Source organism: Cynocephalus volans, chromosome 1 (assembly GCF_027409185.1).
Source record: "Cynocephalus volans isolate mCynVol1 chromosome 1, mCynVol1.pri, whole genome shotgun sequence".
Classification (NCBI taxonomy): domain Eukaryota; kingdom Metazoa; phylum Chordata; class Mammalia; order Dermoptera; family Cynocephalidae; genus Cynocephalus; species Cynocephalus volans.
Genome location: NC_084460.1, coordinates 45,453,794 through 45,469,898, shown reverse-complemented (window position 1 = coordinate 45,469,898; position 16,105 = coordinate 45,453,794). Strand labels below are relative to the sequence as shown.

Here is a 16,105-nt window from a genome sequence, read left to right as displayed (position 1 = left end):
CTAAACACTTACGAACATAAGAAGTGACTTATGGCTTGTTTAAGAGAAATTAAGGTTGCTAATACTGTAATCATTTGCATTCTGCACTCTTGTGTACGAAGTGTGTTAAGTACTCAATTGCTGTTATTTCGATGACCCAATCTCAAGAGATTCTAAAAGGTATGCTTCTAAAAGCTTTAAAGATCTAATGAGAACATGCCTTTGGATGAATTTCTTCTTGCTGTGAAATATTGACAGTGCCTGTTGATACTATGGGTACTTTTAAGACTTTGTTACTAGTATCTTATATAGATACACCAGATAAATTTATGGGGAACAGAATGGGTGTGTTCTTTGATACATAGTTAACCATTTGGTGCTTAAAGGAGAATTTTTCATTGGATGATTGCTACTAAGTAACATTTTGGTGAGTGAAAAGGAGGCAGCTTTGTTCCGGTATTATGCTGGAGACTACCTTGCTGTTACAGTTTTTTAGTAATTAAAAGAATCAGATATTTAATCTAATTGGTATTATTTATAATTTTAAAATACTCTTTAGTGTTTGTTAAACAGATATAATTTTAACCTGTACTTAGTATTTTATATATGGTTACAGAAGTTCTAATAATGAGTAATTTGAAGACAGCTTATTTGAGGATATGTTTGAGGTTAAGTTTGTGAAGATGCTTTTGTTTGATTATAAATAAGATATAGCATGTTATAAATAAGATACAGTGTTAAGATGTCCTTAGTGGTAATAGCCATTTTCCCGTTACAGGAAAACTTGCTGTGAGCTCTTAGAAAGCATGTATTCTGCAGTTTCAAAGGTTTCCTGGTTTTGACCCTCAAAAAAAAAAAAAAAAGAAAGAAAGAAAAAAGTGAAACAATTGAGCTTGAAGGCTGGAATTTTACAGTAGGTAAACTGTAAGGATTTCTCAATGTACAGTAAAAAGCCTCAAATAACTAAATTAGAGTGTGAGGAATGGGTATTCTGTTCAGTTGAATTTTAAGTAGAAATTCCTTCATTATCTTGATCATTGTTGAAAATTTTTATTACTGCTGTATATTGAAACTAAATGAATATTTGATTTTGGTTCTTATAGTTCCTGTATAGAAAATATAGTAGATTGGTCAATCTCAAATGATCCCTGGCCCAGCCAATCCTGGAAGTCATTGATTTTAAACATACTCACTGTGAATTCGCTTTGCTTAAATTTCTCTTTTTCTTCTTAAACCAGAGTGCAGGAAAAGTTCTAATACTATTCATATTAAAATAAAACTTCACCATGTTGAACAGATTGTTTCACCACCACTTGCAATTAACCAACCAGTGAAAATGGTTTTTGATTTTCCTTATAGCATACACACATACATTTATTATTTATATTTGATTACTAAAAGCATAGGTAAATAGAGTACACTGTATGCAAAATCATGGCTTTCTTTGTAACTATGTAAAAATTTTGAAAATACCTATTAAAAATAGTATTTTGAAAATTAAAATATTCAGCAATATGTTTGAAGATGACGTACACACACTCTACAAGTTTATGAAAATTGCAGTTTCATAAAGATATAGTGTTTTGTTTGTCATAAAGGGGAATGTAGGGATCAATACTTGGCAAGATAAAGAAGAAAAAGAAAACAAGAATTTAAACATGTTTTTTTCTTTTGAGAATTATAAAAGTAACAAAGTTGCATAAGTTGTAATAGACTTTGGCAGGTGATTCCATTAATTGGGGCCTGTGTGTCTGTATGTACTTATACACATAAAATACAGTTGAGTATTTTAGGGTTGGAAATTATTGTCATATTATCAAATACAAATAAAAAACCAAGTATTAGAGATATAGTTTGGAGGCAGTATGTTTAAGTGTTGGAAAAAACATACCAGAATTAAACTTTATAGATTTTTTTTATAAAATAACCTGTTTAAATCCTAGTGAAATAAACATTTTCAAAATATGAAAGAAGAAAAAAATTTGAAATTTTTATTTTGCAAGATTAGAAGCTAATTTGTGATTACACTGAGGTAGGTGCACATGACTGTTGTGCGATAAGCTACTTGTTCAACCTGGACTTAAAAGACGTTTACTTTAAAAAAGTGTCGTAAAGTCTGTTATGTCTTACAGAAAGTAAAATGCTTTCAGTGGGAGTTAACTTTAATTTATGTGCCCAAGAGGCATGTACATTAAGAGAAAACATTGCTCCCCTCTGTAAATAATTTAATTATAGTTAGAGTCACAGCTCGATGTATTATTAGCATCACATAAACTTAATGTTTTTCCTCTCCTAGTTTTGTAAGAGCTTGTAGTATTAACTCTGGAGCAAATATTGTATTTGCTGATGTACATCACTGCCAGTTATACCTTTTATGTTATTTTGGATACTTGGTGTTTGAAACTGGTATAAACCAAAGTCTCATAGTAAATAACTCACTTTTTTTTTTTTTAATATAAAAGCTGTTTCCTATTTATACATTAGCATTTTCCAGCTTGATCATTGAGATACTTTATTTATTTATTTATTTATTTATTTATTTATTTATTTATTTATTTATTTGGAGATGACTGGTAAGGGGATCTTAACCCTTAACTTGGCGTTGTCAGCACCACGCTCACCCGTGAGCGCACCAGCCATCCCTATATAGGATCCGAACCCGTGGCCTTGGTGTTATCAGCACCACACTCTCCCGAGTGAGCTACGGGCCGGCCCATTGAGATACTTTATAAACTAAGCCATCCATGGTTTTGCCCAGCATGTTTGGCCATTGTGATTTCATGGTTTTTTGTTGTTTTTTGTTTGACTGGTACTGTTAATTAGAAAGTGAAGGGAGGGTGGTTTGTTCTCTCAGTCTCTCAGTGTCTCAGTACTCCTTACACCGGTATTTTGTCATGACCTATCTTTGCTATCTGCCTCTCTAGGGTTCAGCTTAGGTGAGAATCCATATTGTGCTTCACTGGAAGGGAAAGGTTCTTCTCACGTATGATCATGCTTCTCAAATGGGGATATATATATCAGCTTGATTATGTGGAGGATATATGCGTGTATACATACAGGAAATCACAGATAAAATGTGAGCCAGCTATGTAAAGTGACAGTTTTGACTGGTGCTGCACAGTTTTATTCTAATCAGAAAATTCAAAATTCTTATTACTATTTCAGGTCTGAGTTCTCTCATCTTCATGTATGAATTCACTGTCCTGCATTTAGGAATTCTTTGAAATGCACTCACAAGCTTCTTTGGTATTATCAATCCCTACCTAAGTTCCAAGACAAAGTAAGGAGACCATAGATGTCCTTGGATAGAGTCTACAAAGGGAAGATTGCTCTGACCATGCGCCATACTTTACGATTAAAGATTTAACTTGAAAACATGCACATGATCTAAAAGAGACTCATGCATTATTTGACCAGCCCTTAGAATTTCAAATAAATCTCTACACATCCTAATACCTTCTCAAATAATGATATAGATTTGTAATTGAGACACTCAGCTATGGGTTGTTTTTATGTCACTTCTCATGTGACTTGGCTGATACCTTTAATAAGGATGAGCTGTAAGCGTAAAGGCCCCTTGCTGGCCTTTATAGTATTATAAAATAATGTTGATGGCTTGCCTATTTTATTTTCCAAGCACTTCATAAACCATTCTTAATTCTCTCAGGATTGTCCTTATTTCACAGGTAGAAAAATCAAGGTACTACCACATACGATGATGAAGTAAGCCACAGAATATGTCTGGACTGGTTCCCAAGCCTGTGCTTGGAACATTGGCCGTTATAGTGCTCCTGTGAGCTATTTGGTTAATGAGGGCTCAAATGAATACTTTATAATTTCGTAGTGATGTTTGTGCTTGTATTTCAGCTTACACCCAATGATCCCAAACGGGTTGTACAGTTAGAGGAGCTGGCCACACCCCCAGCAGGAGAGTATGGGTATAAATTGTGCAGGTGGCAACTAGTTGAAGTAGCGTATGTCTGGTCTGAAGTTACATGTATGCAGTCTAAAAAGAAACTGTTTACAGTTCCATTGCTTTTCCGAATGTTTTAGTATAGGGCAGTCTTTTTCCATTTCTCCTCTGAGCAGTTAATTTTGCTTAGACAGATAATTGCTGGCTTTTGCCCTTTCTTTTTCTGAACCTTCTGTGCTCCACTTAAGATCTTACGGAGCCCTGTGCTTTCCTTGAAAATCTGTAAAGCTCTTCTTTTCTGGTTGGGAGTTGGTGACTTAATTGAGGACATTGTGAGTGGTCTCTTGAAACCTGGCATATCCGAAGAAACTTCTCTAGTGTAAATATGGCAGAATTTATTAAAATTTTAAGTTGAAACTGTAGAGTTAAGCCAACAGTTAGAAAACTTGCTCTTGTGAAATAGGTGAACTGAGACTGGGAGTGTCTTAATTAAGCAGGAAGTGCTCAGAATCGTAGTTCAGGATCAGTTATACTTAAAAACAGCAACAAGAAAATTAAAACTCTGGAAAAAGTGTAAAGATTGAACCATCAGTTGTCAAAACCTGCTACAGTTGGCTAAGCCTTGACCCTGGGAGATGGCTTAGATAAACTTGAGAACATGGCTTAAATAAATCATTCTGTTATTCAAGAATGATGAGAAAAATACATTTCCCATTACTGTAGGAAAATTATTTCTCAGTAGTTTTGATAGAGCATGAAAAATTTACTATTAGGGGATTACAGTAACTTATTTTTCTTATGGCATTTAAATGCAGAGACATGGCATGCTTCTGGAATAATTATAAGTGTACATATCTTCCTGTCCTCTTAGGTCCACTTGTGAATTATTTCCCTTTTTCACATTTCTCTTTAGTCAGGTTGTCCACTTCTACTGACAGCAAGTGGTTCCAAGCCTATGGAGTTCTTATGCGGGTAGCAGAGTGCTAAAATCCCTTTTGATAATGTGTCCCTGCCTTCCTGTAATAACTGTTTAAAATGAAGTAAATTAGGAAGTGCTCCCCATCGCAAACTCCCTAAATCTAGATTGATATGTTATAAGGTGTCCTAAATATTTTTTTCCTTTTTAAGCAATGAGACATCCCCCCCACCCCCCCAATATAGTTTATTATACAAACTTTTAAATTTGTTAATGGTTAGGGGGCCAGACTTCTGGTTGCTCAGCTTTCACCTTGTTCCTCGTGCTTTGTCTTACCCTCCATCTGTATACACATATACCGTCTCAGGAATATAGCCTGAAAATGACTGGTTCCACTGGTGTGCTAGAAATTATAGTGGTCACAACTAGAGTACTTGTCTGAAGTCTAAATACACTATAAAGTAGTAAGAAACAACAACATAATAGCAATTTCTAGTTGTAAGCACTAGACTAGTCTTTTAGTCTGAAAGTCTTTTTAAAAGACAGTTGACCTACATATTATTTAAAAAACAAATATGCAAAATTTAGATCACACCTTTATGTTTCTGCATAACTATAAGTCACCTAAGTTTATTTAAGATCATTTTAGATGTTCTACTGCGTAAATGTTTTAAGTGCCACTTAGCTAATAAAGTTAAGAATATGCTAACTCTAACTTGAATGGCTCACATAGATGTATTTAAAGTATTGCATAAAAATACCATTATGTGCGTATGTGTGAGTAAGAATGCACATTGTAGTGTGTACAGGAACAGATTGTTATTATGGCAACCACATCTGATTCTCAGCCATAATAATGGTCCAAGTTTTTTAAAAGGTTATATACCCTGGTGTGAACTCAGAATTTTCAGTGATCATTACAGTATCTGGTTTAAGGTAATGATGTTAATTCCTTTCAGCATTAACTTGCATCATTTCTTTTAATCTTCTGACATTTGAACAACAGGATAGTGTCCTTGTGGTTATACCATTAGGAAACAGACCCCTAGAGGTTTAGTAACATTTTTAGGGTCTCAGAGCTAGTGAGTGGCAGAACAAGGATGTAAACACAGATCTGTCCAGCTCTGGGGTGGATTCTTAATCACTTCATCTTACCATCTTTCTTTTCTAGCAAAGAAAAACTTTACTGTGCTTTGCCACCCTGTCTCTTGCTATGGAAGTTTAATGTTACAAGGTAAAAAAAATTTTACATGTGGCTGATAGATCGGATAAATTTTTGTCTAGGAAAACAATCTTATTATTAAAAACAAATTTTAACGTAGGCTGAAAGCTTCATCCTTGAATCTTTTCCCTTCCTTTTGCTATCACATCAGTATTTTATTACCTCATACTTTTCAGATTGATTAGGTCTGGAATGGGTGTAAACTCCCTCAGGTGATTCTGAGGGTTGGCTAGGTCTGGTATCCACTCTTCCACTTAATCCAATCCCTCCAGAACTTTCTTAATGGGATCTGCTGAACACAACCAGATAGTCCTCTTAAAGTGACGTATTAGAATCATCACTTCTCTACATCAGTACTTGCATCATCTCCTCAGTTCCTACTGAACTCAGTTCCCACTGAACTCAGTTCCCACTGTTAGCAGCAGACTCTTAACTTCACATTCAAGGCTCTTCATCCTATCTTTAACCTGCCTTTCCAGCCTTGTCATTTGTTATTACTCAGAAGCTTGACATAGCCATTCTGATTCGGTGCAATAGTGAAAACTCCTTGCTTTCCCACCTCTGAAACTGCCAGTTTTCTGCAGTAAATGTAAATTTTCTGTCTTAGTGGCCCCAGCTCAGCAGCTACTTCCACATTCTCTGCTAAGAATGAACTTGGCCCTCTTACAAAGCCTCCTAGCATTTAGTTTATGACACATCGACATATTGCCTCTTATACTGTGGGTATTTATGGGGTGTCATATCTGTAAGCTTTTTGTAGGCAGGGACTCATTCATTCAGTCTGCATTTATTGAGTGCCTGCTTTGTGCCAGCCACTGATGTGAATGCCAGAGATACAGCAAGGTAAAAAAAACAGGCAAGGTCCTTTTAATGGTCCTTTTTTGTCTTGAATAGTGAGATGGCATTTGTCCTCCTGCGTTTTATTTATTTATTTATTTATTTAGGCAGCTGGCTGGTCCAGGGATCCCAACCCTTAAGCTTGGTGTTATAACAACACTGTGGTCTAACCAACTGAGCTAACTGGCCAGCTCCTGCTTATTTTAAGGGTTCTGTTTACTCCAATCAGTTGAGATCAGCGAAATTAATCTGCTGAAAACTAAGTAGTGGTTTTAATATACAGACATAAATACCTCTTTAACAACTGCATCAGTTAAAATTTCAGGTCATATTTTTCTAAATCTCAGATCACCCCTCATGAGCATTTAAAATAAAAACTTTTAAGTCACGGTGTGGTTATAAACTTGGTGATTGATCATGTGACGAACTAGGCTGCTTATTTACCATTAGATTGTTTGTTTGTTATTAATGAGCTACACCAACATGAAAGAAAGCAAAACTTGCTTAAAGTGCTAAAATGAAATTCTTCATTGTTCAGTTATCTTTCAAAAAAGGTTTTATTTCCCGTTTTATTTTTCCTAGGACTGCTCCCCTTCTGCACTTCTACCCTTGTAACTGACTGAAATTTAAGGTGACTTGAAAATTTGACATATGGGAAATGTTGGGAGATCTTTTCTGTACTTCCTCATGCTCAGTTTTTTTTGGGGGGGGGGAGTTGAATTTTGTGTGGAAATAACCCCTGCTGTATTAAATCTATTAGAGAAGGCAGAGTGAATTACAGTCTTTCTTGCCAAAAGTGATACATTATGCTGTTCCTAGCCTCTTGGGGTGGAGCAGATTTGCCAAGAAGGTGAATTCTAACATATATATATATATATATATATATATATTTTTTTTTTTTTTTTCAAAGTATTTAAAAGTTTGGGGGCCACCTAGGTTCTGTTAATAAGATACTGTAGGATCACTCATTTAATAGGGTCCAAAATGATGTGGAAATTTTTGAAGGTCTTCAAAGTTCTTTCTGTATTACATCCAGGACTTAACTCTAAAGGATCTATCTGTCTTGTTCCGGGGAATCTTAACAAACATTTAATATTCATAGTTTTGGGAAAGAAATCCATTAATGATAAATGCCCTTTATTTTGAACCCAGACTACTCTGCTGTTAAAATTACAAGCAAACCTTATCTGCTTCCAGAGTCACTCTGTTGCCTTCATCTTTTAAAATGTGGCTACTGGAAATATTTATTTATTTATTTATTTATTGACTTTTAATTGTTGTAAAATAGACATAGACTTTACCATTTTAGTCACTTTTAAGTGTAACATTCCTGTGGCATTAAGTACAATCGTGTTGTGTGCCCATCACCACCATCCATCTCAAGAACTTTTTATCTTGCAAAACTGAAACTCTGTACCCATTAAATGACAACTCCCCATTCCTCCCTTCCCCCAGCCCCTGGCAGCCACCATTCTACTTTCTGTCTCTGTGAATTTGACTACTCAGTACTTCAGATGAGTGGAATCATACGGTGTTTATACCTTTGTGACTGGCTTATTCCATTTAGCATAATGTCTCCAAGGTTTATCCATGTTTCCAGTAGACACATTTTTAATAATATTTTTTATTTAATCCATTTTGTCCAAAGTATTGTTATTTCAGCATGGTCAATATTTTTTTAAAAGTATTTATGAGATATTTTGCATTCCTTTTTTTTAATACTAAGTCTTGGAAATCCAGAGTATATTTTATAGTTAAAAGTATGTCTCAGTTCAGACTAGACACACTTCAAGGGCTTCACTAGCCATTTATGGCTAGTATCTACCTTACTGGAAAGCACAGTTCTTAAAATAAAAATTAATGTACAAAATTTTTAAGCTACATTGGTCTTTTTGCATGAGTAAACACTGAACTATATAACAGATTTCATTTCTTTTTAAAAGGAAGAACAAATTATGTGTGCATAAAAATTTAAAAGGGTAAATATATACCTAATGTTAATCATTGTTGTCTTATCTTTGAGTAAAATTATATGTTATGTTCTTTGCCTTATCTATACTTTGTAATCTTTCACTAGGCCTAATTACTTTTTTTTTTTTTGGTAACAGCTTTATTGAAATAAAATTCATATTCCATACAATTCACCCATTTAAAGTGTACAATTCAGTGGTTTTTAGAAAATTCACAGAGTTGTGCAACTATCACCACAATCAATTTTACAGCATTTGCATCACCCCAGAGAGAAACCTAGTACCCATTAGCAGTCTCCCATTTCCTCCCCAACTCCCTCAGCCCTAGGCTGCAATTAAAGTCCTAGGAGATGAAGGCTTTAATCTCCTTTCTGTTTCTGTAGATTTGCCTTTTCTGGACATTTCGTACAGAAGGAATCATACAGTATGTGGCCTTTTGTGACTGGCTTCGTTCACTTAGCACTGTGTTCTCAAGGTTCATCCATGTTGGAGCATGTATCAGTACTTGATTCCTTTTCATGGCTGAATCATATCCCGTTATATGGATACACTACACTTTATTTATTTATTCATCAGTTGACAGAGATTTGATTTGTTTCTGCTTTTTGGGGTATTAGGGATAATGCTGCTGGGAACACTTATATACAAGTTTTTGTGTGGACATAGGTTTTCATTTCCAGATTGCTTTTGAAACAAAAGGAACTTTATTTGAGAAAAGGAGCCTAGAGGTAGTTGAGAGCAGACTAGCCTCTACCTATCCCTCCCTCAAAAAAAAGGAAAAAGATCATCAGAGCCTCTACTTTCCCAAGCAACTTTCAGAAGAACATACCTAAAGTATAAACAATGGGAAGATGATAAAGGAGAGACATGGGATGCATCTGATTTTTGAAAAGCTGTTGTGTTATTTAAGGATACCAAGATTGTGGTTTATGATTAAGTCATTATGACTGAGATAGAAAGAGATCCTTCAGATGTGACTATCTAGTGATTGTTGGTGTCCACAGCAATGGTAAGCACTTTAAGGCAAGTGTCCTCAGAACTGAGTTATTGTTTCATTTCTTCCTTGGATGTGATGGGGTCATCTGTCTGACCTGAAATGTATCTCAAACACTTGAACTCGTTTGGCTGAGCTTTTTAAGTTTTCTAGGTCATTTCAGCATTGGGTATTGAAGTTCTTGCACTTTCAGATGTATGTATATAACATGCTGCTGTTTGTTTTTAATGAATGTCAGAGCTCAGAGCTTCGTCTGCATGGGTAATGGGAGGAGCACTGCATCCTAAATCTGAATGTGGCATTGAGACTCAGCTCCCTCACAGACAAGCAGTTGCTTCACCTTGGTTGCTAATCTGTAAAATGAGAAGACTTTAGATTAGGCAACCTCTAGATTCTTTCAGTGATTCAAAGTGCTACTTTTTATAACAGATATCAGTTAATATTGTGATTTGGAAGATGAATATGTCTTTCCTGAGGCCAGTGCTGGGCATTTATTCGTTTTCATTTTGGAAATAGAATATGTGCCCCAACAATTGAGAAGACACTGAAAGACTGGTGACTGTTACTTAGAGTCAGTACAAACTATCTTTTTTTCTGACCCAGGTAATGGTGAAAAAGGCAGCAAGGCTGCCAGCAACACTAATGCAATTCTTAGGAACATTAATTTAAAAAATAATCTCCAGAATTAGAGTAGTGTTTCATTTGACCATCTTCTGAGTGTGTCATATCTGGAATAACAGTTTATTCTGGGCACCGGGGAGATTGACAAACTGGAGGCCATCCATTGGAGAATGGCCTATGAGATCACTGAAGAAATGGTAAAAAGAACTGTGCATGGTTAACTGGGAGGAGGGGGAAGACTTGGGAGGGAAAGGGCAAGTGTCTTAAATTTTTGAAAGGCTGTCAGTGACTAGAGAATTAGACTTCTATAGCTGAATTGAGAGATATGGGCAGGTTACAAAATATCGTAAACTTGTGAACAGAGCTGTCTGATGTGTAATGAGCTGCCTGGTGAGATTTTGTGTTCCTTCTCACCCAAGGTGATCAGGCAGAAAAATAGTTTCTAAGAGCAGGGTTGTTTGTAGAAGATTAGGACACATTGCTTATGGAAAGTGGCAGAAAATATTCCTTTGACTAAATGTTTTTGTACAGGATGCTGTATTCAGATAAATATATAATTTTGCATTACATAAATTTAGTCTCCCTTCGAAGAAATAGTTATGAAAACTTAATTGTAAGGAATTTGATAATTGATGTGGTTAAAAACTTGAAGAAAATTAACTTTTGTGGAGGGAATTTTGTATTTGATGCTTTATTAAATTATTTAGGTACTTTTTTTTAAATCAAACTGGGAGAATAACGAAAGTCCAATTCAGTTAATAATTAAGAATAGAAGAAAACAAATTGGTTACATTTCCTGCCTGCTTCTTGTCTTTATTAAGAGTGTTCTAACGTGATTATCCTAAACAATGTAATTGATGTTAATGATTCAAATTTAGCTTTTAGTACAAGTGTATCATTTGCAAAGTAGTTTCTCTTTCTAATCCTCTTGGCTTTCTAAACCTTCCCCCCGCCCTACCCCTTTTTCTGGCCTCAAGACATTTGCTCAAGGAAAGAGGAGACTACACTTTATTTTCTTACTTCTGCCCTGCTACCCAGTTTTACAAGGGTACTTCAAAAATTTAATGGAAAGATTTGTATTTTAATTCTATTTTCCACAAACTTTTTGAAGTACCCTCTTACCTGCTAATCTAGTAGAGCATTCCTACCCCTGGATAGTCAGAGAATTAACCTGGTCTGTGGTATCTGGGATTGAGGAGGAGACATTACTACTGTCTTTCTAGGAGGAGTTTCTGGCATCTGGAAGGTCTTTTGCCCAAGCTTATATGAGAATGAAAGATTAGCTGCTTCTGTTCAGGATTGTATGTTAAAAAAAATTTAAAAAAAAAAAAATTGGGGTGATTGCTTTCAGACTGAATGTAGGCTCTCAATGTACTCACTCATTGGAAGGTTCTAACAAGCCTTTATAAGGTTCGTTTTAAAAAACGCAAATATATTAATCTTTTCACAACTTATTTAAAATGTAGGACTTAGTGACACCCTTACAGCAAGTAGGCCTCTGTGTTCACCACTTCAGCTGCAGATCCTAGAATAGTCTGGAAAGATAAGGGTTTATTACTTATGACCACAGTTTGACTCAATGAGTAATATAGACAGTTATTAAATATGTTGCTATGGGGAAGGTAGGAAAGAAAGAAAACGCATAAATAAATATGGAAATGACATTTTCTTTCTACCTAAATTGTTTTTATCTTAATGGGTCCTAAATGTTTCCACAGAGAAAAAACAAGATCTGTTCTTTAAAAAGAAAAATACCGTGCTAGGTAGCAGTGAAATAACTGATGCTTTGGTTCTGTTCATGCTTGTCCCTGTTAGAAAATTTCCAGCATAACTTAACATTTTTTAGTTAAATCACTGGTTTAAAGAAACTTCAAAAATCTGACTTGTAAACCCCAGTAGATGTTTATATGAACACTTAACTCAGTATTAATTGGAGTCCTTGTTTTTAGTTAAGTGAGTCAAGGGTCTGAATTTATTTGGGTTGATGATGTTACCAAAAATAAAATTGTTTATATTGTTAGTAGCTTGGATGTCTTCCTAATTTTTATTAATTTTGAAAATACAGCTGCTATTTTTCTTTACTAGTGATAGCATTATTTCCAGTCTTTCGTTCTTCCCTCCCCCTAGGTAAAAGATATTCCCAGAGAGACTATATTTTTCTTTACAACTTTAATGGAGAACTGTTAAAAGGATAGCATCACAGTATAAACTTTATGTTCTGATTATTTAGGCTTACTATGGACTTCTATAACTTCATACTCTAATAACTTCATACGCTAATTTTATTTCAGTGACTTTCAGTAAACTGCTGGAATTCTGCTATAGCCATAAGTTTCATGCTTTGGTTGATTGCTCACTATGCCCAGATTCTACATTTCAGTAGAATGCCACTTTGGCATAGATTTGCATCATGGGCTTAGTTTAGAGTAGTGACTATTTCATGGAGATACTTGGGAGTAGGGAACGTTTTCTTCTCCCTTTTCAACCTGAGCACCTCCACTTTTTATCTTTTTTATATTTCATCTAAGATTCCGTTGGAAATAAGGGTTTCACTGCTTTAAAAAAGGGGGTCGGGGGGTTGAAAACCACTATTGTAAACTAAGTAGCTTATGTTTAGATGTTACCAGGAAGAAGGAATCATCTTTGTGAAGCTCGCAGTGCTAATGATGTTTTTCTTATGAAAATTGTAGATTTGCATTCACAAGTGTAACTGATACATTAGTTGTCACTCTGATATATGTTCAGATTTTGGTTCCCAAATATTAGAAAGTAGTGGAGATACCTACAGTTGATAGCAAGTAGAACACACTGTCATATTTCCTGCTATATTTTCTGGTGTGTTAAATTAGCATTATATACTCTTATTAAGAATTTGGGAAACATCAAATGAGAATTCATATAAAAATATGAAGATTTATATACTAGAAAATGCCATACTAGATCCCCACTTGGAATAGCTTGAAACATAATCTGGACAAGTTTGATTTGGAGGCTTTTTTTCTTCTGGCTTGATTATCCGTGCCTGATCAAAGGTTAAGTTTGGGTTTTATCTTTCTGTTTATTTGTTTGTTTTTCTCTGTTTTGTTTTCTTTTGTTTTAGTTTCTGATGGCACAATACTAAATGCTTTTCTGCTTTTCTTCTGCCCCTAAAAATTGGGGCTAAAAGGTGTCATCCTTGATCTGATAGCTTTGCAGAGGGACTACCATAGACAGGCCCCAGGGATTCTTGGTGTGTCAGGTCCTGCAAGTCTTACCGTGAGCCTTCTAAACTAGCACTGTCATCTGATGGGCTCTTCTCCATCTTTCTGACCTGGAAGAACCTGAGTATACCCTCTGACTAGATCCAGGGCTAGATTGGTTGGTTAATGACCTCTCTGCTTAAGTAAAGTTCACAATTATCAATGTTATATTGTCATCCTCTACCCATACACATTCAGCCTACAGGTATTTTCTCATGAGCCGGGCTCTCTCAGTACTTGGAATAAAGGTGTGTTTTGCTTTTGATATTTGGAGAGGAGAGAGGATCAGACATATGTATTATTTACAGATAATCCTTGACTTAACAGTTTTTCAGCTTTACCATAGTGCAAAAGTGATAACACATTCCATAGAAATTATATTTTGAATTTTGATCTTTTCCTGGGTTAGTGATAGGCAGTACGATACCCTCTTGTGAATGCTGGGCAGCAGCAGTGAGCCATTCTGTTTTTCATGTTCAGTATAGTATTCAATAAATTACATGAGATATTCAGCACTTTATTGTAAAATAGGCTTTGTATTAGATGATTTTGCCCAAATGTAGGCTAATCTAAGTGTTCCATAGGTTAGATTTATATATTTTTCAACTTAACGATATTTCCAACTTACAATGGGTTTATCGGGACCTAATCCCATCATAAGTCGGAGCATCTGTATATGGTTTTAATTCATGTGTAGCATAGGGTACAGCCTAGATGAAGCTCAGGTTTTCATTCCAGCCATCTGACTCTTGCTTTCTGAGGAAGTGCATGACTAGGAGTTTGGCCTGGATTAGTAAAACTTTAATGTTTGGGCTCTAATCAGTAGGTATGGGTATAATTTGCAAAGATTCATAGGAAGGAGTGTGGCTAATTCATTCAACAATGAATTTAAATCGTTCTCAAAAATTGATGGTTTAAGTCTTGCTCATCATTTGGCATATGTTTGCAAAAAGCTAGTTACTTTCAGTCATAAATAAAACATTTGCAAATGTTAACTCTATTAATAGGTCATTTTTTTAGAATAACTACATCTTCTCACAAACTCCTGTTCTTCCTACTAAACCTAATTCACACGTGTAATTATTTTACATAAAATACCCCATCTTTCTGCTTAATTATTCACTTCCTCTTCTGTGTCCCACTGCCCATTGGGTCTACCAAGACTTTTGGTTACAAGTGATGTGAAACAAAGCTTAAGCAGAAATCATAATGTATTTGCTCTTGTATCTGAAAAGGCTGGGGGTCAGGAGTGCTGTCTTCGAGGCATAGCTAGATTAAGGGACCTTAAGTGATGTCAGTAGGAGTCTACCTCCATCTGCTGTCTTCATGTGGTGGCAGGTCCCAGCTCTCCTTTTCAGCATCGCTGTCAGTCTTGTTTGGGGCACATGTCCAACCCTATACTGATCAGTGTCAAATACTCTTATTGGTCAACGTGAGTCATGTACATACTGCGTTTATGGAGTAGGGACCTCCTAACTGACAGCACATCAGTTGTGGCAGGGACAGTGCCAAGAGGAGACTGGGAAGCAAAAACAAGTGTCTAAACTCTACTGACTGAGGGCCTGTTATGTGCTCCAGGCCCCGACCTTTAGAAGCAGTAGACTGTTGTTGAAGGGGAAGAATTGTGTCTTATTCATCTGTTTCTAGCACAGTGACTGGCAAAGTGTGGGTGCTCCAAAAATGATTGATAAACACATGAACAATGGTATGGCTCCATAAATTGGATATTTTCCCCTTTTTATGCCATAAGCTGAAAGGTTTAAGGTATGTCTGTGGGGAGCTCTCCTTGATATTGGGATAATGATGCTGACCTGGTGAAAATGGCCATTCTGTTAACCAAGGAGGCTAAAGAGAAAGGATTAGCTGCCAAGGGGTGAATAAATAGTAAGCCTGTCCCTCTGCATTCCTGTCAAAGCCCATCTCTAGGACAATTTCTGGCATTATTGTGAGGCATCTTACTCCCTAAAAGTTAATTGAAAATATTTTATTTTTAGCTCTCTTTGTATTCAAAAGTGAGGAAAGAGTTGTAATCCTGGGCAGAGGCAATTTCTTATTTATTCTGTTTCCACTCCCCTCAGTCATTTTAGTGTGGGCCCCAGGTCCAGGTTTCTAAATTCAAAGGGGCTTTGGAAAGTTGGGGAGGAGGCTGGGAGTAAGTCTTATCATATTTTTTTTTTTTTTAAAGATGACCCGTAAGGGGATCTCAACCCTTGGCTTGGTGTTGTCAGCACCACGCTCAGCCAGTGAGCAAACCAGCCATCCCTATATAGGATCCGAACCCATGGCCTTGGTGTTATCAGCACCGCACTCTACCGAGTGAGCCACGGGCCGGCCCTTATCATAGTTTTTTTAAAACAAGAATCAAATAAGTAACATTAATGAACCCTAGAGAGCCAGCTGTTGATTTGAACTTA

The 16,105-nt window shown here is 35.9% G+C and overlaps 1 protein-coding gene across 2 annotated transcripts in view; it reads left to right on the top strand.

Annotated features, from left to right (window-relative positions):
• ADNP (activity dependent neuroprotector homeobox) overlaps positions 1-16,105 on the top strand; it is a 29,665-nt gene that overhangs the window by 2,448 nt on the left and 11,112 nt on the right. The gene's annotated exons all lie outside the window — the stretch shown is intronic.